Source organism: Tasmannia lanceolata, unplaced genomic scaffold (assembly GCF_043159265.1).
Source record: "Tasmannia lanceolata isolate RefF3 unplaced genomic scaffold, GAP_Taslan_0.1 ptg000013l, whole genome shotgun sequence".
NCBI lineage: Eukaryota > Viridiplantae > Streptophyta > Magnoliopsida > Canellales > Winteraceae > Tasmannia > Tasmannia lanceolata.
In genome coordinates this window covers 39,788,879-39,794,430 of record NW_027518690.1, presented here as the reverse complement: position 1 = coordinate 39,794,430, position 5,552 = coordinate 39,788,879, and positions in this window count along the sequence as shown.

Genomic DNA, 5,552 nt, shown 5'->3' with positions numbered 1-5,552 from the left:
AAATACCAAGAAGAGGTAAAGATATATGACAATGACGAAACAACTACTTTATATTACTCATGCAGGACACTTGCAAAATATTGACGGATTCCGGGCACCTCAAGAGGAACAACAATTATGGAAACCTCTATCAATTGGAGGGCTAGGATCAGCCTATGTCGATTGGAGGGCTAGGGTAATATTAAATAATATTAATAATTACGGAAGAGGAACAACAATTACGGAAACCTCTATTGATTGGAGGGCTAGGATCAGCCTATATCGATTCGAGGGCTAGGATAATATTAAATAATATTAATAATTATTTAATATTATCCCGAGATTTCAGCCAAAATTACCGAAATTTAGGTCAAAATTCTATACGAGAAAAATAGTCGTTCATTGATTTAGTCGAATTTCAGGCGAAATCCACGAAATCCATAAAAATCAATTTAAAAGATACTTTAACTCGGTCAAAATTTCAGTAATTTTGGCCGAAATTTCAAGATAATATTAAATAAGGGATAAAATCCATATTTTTTTGGGATATTCCTTAAATTTCGGAACGGGATTTCGGGGGGAAATGAAATTTCGATTGAAATTTTGAAAATTGAGTTAAATTTCGGAAAAAAATTTCGAGGCAAAACGAAATTTCGTTAGAAATTTCATACCATTTCGGGTTGACCGGATTTTGTATTATGCCTATTCTCTTTAATAATAAGTTATGATATTAACTACTTTCTTTAGGGTAAAATCATAATCTACATACGAAAAGTACCAACACAGGGTACTTGTCTATGACAATTACAAAAAAAAATACCAAGAAGAGGTAAAGACATATGACAATGACGAAACAACTGCTTTATATTACTCATGCAGGACACTTGCAAAAATATTGACGGATTCCGAGCACCTCAAGAGGAACAACAATTGTGGAAACCTCTATCGATTGGAGAGCTAGGATCAGCCTATGTCGATTGAAGGGCTAGGATAATATTAAATAATATTAATAATTACTGAAGAGGAACAACAATTATGGAAACCTCTATTGATTGGAGGGCTAGGATCAGCCTATATCGATTCGAGGGTTAGGATAATATTAAATAATATTAATAATGATTTAATATTATCCCGAGATTTCAGCCGAAATTTCTGAAATTTCGGTCAAAAGTCTATACGAGAAGAATAGTTGTTCATTGATTTAGTCGGATTTCAGGCGAAATTCATAAAAATCAATTTAAAAGATACTTTAACTCGGTCAAAATTTCAGTAATTTTGGCCGAAATTTCAGGATAATATTAAATAAGGGATAAAATCCATATTTTTTTGGGATATTCCTTAAATTTCGGAACGGGATTTCGAGGGGAAATGAAATTTCGATTGAAATTTTGAAAATTCAGTTAAATTTCGGAAAAAAATTTCGAGGCAAAACGAAATTTCGTTAGAAATTTCATACCATTTCAGGTTGACCGGATTTTGTATTATGCCTATTCTCTTTAATAATAAGTTATGATATTAACTACTTTCTTTAGGGTAAAATCATAATCTACATACGAAAAGTACCAACACAGGGTACCTGTCTATAGGGGTGTAAACGAGCCGAGCCGAGCAGAGCCGAGTCGAGCTTGGCCAGGCTCGGCTCGGCTCGTTAAGCTCAAAAGCTAGGCTCGGGCTCGAAGCAGGCTCGGCTCGGCTCGCGAGCGGCTCACGAGCCTTACCGAGCTCGGGTTATATTAAGTTCACACCCCTCATCTTCCTTGGACAGCCCTATCTAGTGTAATTTGACTACTTCTTTTACACTATGGGGGGTGGTCCAAGTAACAAATGGGGTTCCAAAAATGAAGTGACATATTTTGCCTCCCCCTTTCACTCCCTGGATAACTCTTTTGGTGTATATATTAATATATAATATATATATATATATATATATATATAAATATATTAAATTCTTAACGAGCCGAGCCTGGCCTAAATCGGGCTCGGCTCGTTAAGCTTAACAAGCCTGGCAAGCCGGCTCGGCTCGGCTTGTTAAGGATTCGAGCCGAGCTCGAGCGAGCTTCCGAGCCCGAGCTAAAATTGACACCCTTACCTGTCTATGAAAATTACGAAAAAAAAAAATACCAAGAAGAGGTAAAGGCATATGACAATGACGAAACAACTACTTTATATTACTCATGCAGGACACTTGCAAAATATTGACGGATTCCGGGCACCTCAAGAGGAACAACAATAATGGAAACCTCTATCGATTGGAGGGCTAGGATCAGCCTATATGGATTGGAGGGCTAGGATAATATTAAATAATATTAATAATTATTGAAGAGGAACAACAATTATGGAAACCTCTATTGGTTGGAGGGCTAGGATCAGCCTATATCGATTCGAGGGCTAAGATAATATTAAATAATATTAATAATTATTTAATATTATCCCGAGATTTCGGCCGAAATTTCGGTCAAAATTCTATACGAGAAAAATAGTCATTCATTGATTTAGTCGGATTTCAGGCGAAATCCGCGAAATCCATAAAAATCAATCTAAAAGATACTTTAACTCGGTCAAAATTTCAGTAATTTTGGCCTAAAAATTTCAGGATAATATTAAATAAGGGATAAAATCCATATTTTTGGGATATTCCTTAAATTTCGGAACGGAATTTCGGGGGGAAATGAAATTTCAATCCAAAATTTGAAAATTCGGTTAAATTACGGAACAAAATTTCGAGGTATACCATTTCGGGTTGACCGGATTTGGTATTATGCCTATTCTCTTTAATAATAACTTATGATATTAACTACTTTCTTTAGGGTAAAATCATAATCTACATACGAAAGTACCAACATAGGGTACCTGTCTATGACAATTACGCAAAAAAAATACCAAGAAGAGGTAAAGACATATGACAATGACGAAACAACTGTTTTATATTACTCATGCAGGAGACTTGCAAATATTGACAGATTCCGGGCACCTCAAGAGGAACAAAAATTATGGAAACCTCTATCGATTGGAGGGCTAGGATCAGCCTATATCGATTGGAGGGCTAGGATAATATTAAATAATATTAATAATTAGTGAAGATGAACAACAATTATGGAAACTTCTATTGATTGGAGGGCTAGGATCAGCCTATATCGATTCGAGGGCTAGGATAATATTAAATAATATTAATAACTATTTAATATTATCCTGAGATTTCAGCCTAAATTACCGAAATTTCGGTCAAAATTCTATACGAGAAAAATAGTCGTTCATTGATTTTGTCAGATTTCAGGCGAAATCCATAAAAATCAATTTAAAAGATACTTCAACTCGGTCAAAATTTCAATAATTTTGGCCGAAATTTCAGGATAATCTTAAATAAGGGATAAAATCCATATTTTTTTTTGGGATATTCCTTAAATTTCGGAACGGGATTTCGGGGGGAAATGAAATTTCGATCGAAATTTGAAAATTTGGTTAAATTTCGGAACAAAATTTCGAGGAAAAATGAAATTTCGTTAGAAATTTCATACCATTTCGGGTTGACCGGATTTGGTATTATGCCTATTCTCTTTAATAATAAGTTATGATATTACCTATTTTCTTTAGGGTAAAATCGTAATATACATACGAAAAGTACCAACACAGAGTACCTGTCTATGACAATTACGAAAAAAAAAATACCAAGAAGAGGTAAAGACATATGACAATGACGAAACAACTACTTTATATTACTCATGCAGGACACTTGCAAAATATTGACGGATTTCGGGCACCTCAAGAGGAACAACAATTATGGAAACCTCTATCGATTGGAGGGCTAGGATCAGCCTATATCGATTGGAGGGCTTGGATAATATTAAATAATATTAATAATTACTAAAGAGGAACAACAATTATGGAAACCTCTATTGATGGGAGGGCTAGGATCAGGTTATAGCGATTCGAGGGCTAGGATAATATTAAATAATATTAATAATTATTTAATATTATCCCGAGATTTCAGCCGAAATCACCCAAATTTCGATCAAAATTCTATATGAGACAAATAGTCGTTCATTGATTTAGTCGGATTTCAGGCGAAATCCGCGAAATCCATAAAATTCAATTTAAAAGATACTTTAACTCGGTCAAATTTTAGTAATTTTGGCCGAAATTTGAGGATAATATTAAATGAGGGATAAAATTCATATTTTTTTGGGATATTCCTTAAATTTCGGAATGGGATTTCGGGGGTAAATGAAATTTTGATCGAAATTTTGAAAATTCGATTAAATTTCGGAACAAAATGTCGAGGCAAAACGAAATTTAGTTAGAAATTTCATACCATTTTGGGTTGACCGGATTTGGTATTATGCCTATTCTCTTTAATAAGAAGTTATGATATTAACTACTTTCTTTAGGGTAAAATCGTAATCTACATACGAAAAGTACCAACACAGGGTATCTGTCTATGACAATTACGAAAAAAATACCAAGAAGAGGTAAAGACATATGACAATGACGAAACAACTGTTTTATATTACTCATGCGGGACACTTGCAAAATATTGACGGATTCCGGGCACCTAAAGAGGAACAACAATTATGAAAACTTCTATCGATTGGAGGGCTAGGATCAGCCTATATCGATTGGAGGGCTAGGATCAGCCTATATCGATTGGAGGGCTAGGATAATATTAAATAATATTAATAATTACTGAAGAGGAACAACAATTATGGAAACCTCTATTGATTGGAGGGCTAGGATCATCCTATATCGATTTGAGGGCTAGGATAATATTAAATAATATTAATAATTATTTAATATTATCCCTAGATTTCAGCCGAAATTTCGGTCAAAATTCTATACGAGAAAAATAGTCGTTTGTTGATTTAGTCGGATTTCAGGTGAAATCTGCGAAATCCATAAAAATCAATTTAAAAGATATTTTAACTCGGTCAAAATTTTAGTAATTTTGGCCGAAATTTCAGGATAATATTAAATAAGGGATAAAATCCATATTTTTGGGGGATATTCCTTAAATTTCAGAATGGGATTTCGGGGGGAAATGAAATTTCGATCGAAAATTTGAAAATTCAGTTAAATTTCGAGGCAAAACAAAATTTCGTTAGAAATTTCATACCATTTCGGGTTGACCGGATTTGGATTTGGATTTCGGTCGAAATTTCAAACCATGCTTAAGAGCAAGATTTCAAATTTCAATTTAAGTTTCGATCTTCTTGGAAATGTGGACGTTTCAGTTTCAGATGAAAATTTCGGTAAAAAGTAAAATAATACTGTTTTCCCTATTATATGAATAGATCCTAGGTAGTTGTTCCTTTTAATCAACTCCAATATTAGATTGCCACTTCATTTTGCACTATTTGAATTGATATTTCGGTCCCACATGCAACGCACGTGCATTTTTCCTAGTATTGAAAATTACAAATCGAGCCTATTTCCCTAGGCTTTACTCTCATTAGATGATTCTATACCTCTGATCAAGCATGACAATCCTTTAAGATGTCTTTTAGCATATAGATTAACACGTACATATGGATTTGGATTCCACTCAGATCCACATACTATTGGATTCTATCCAATTCAGA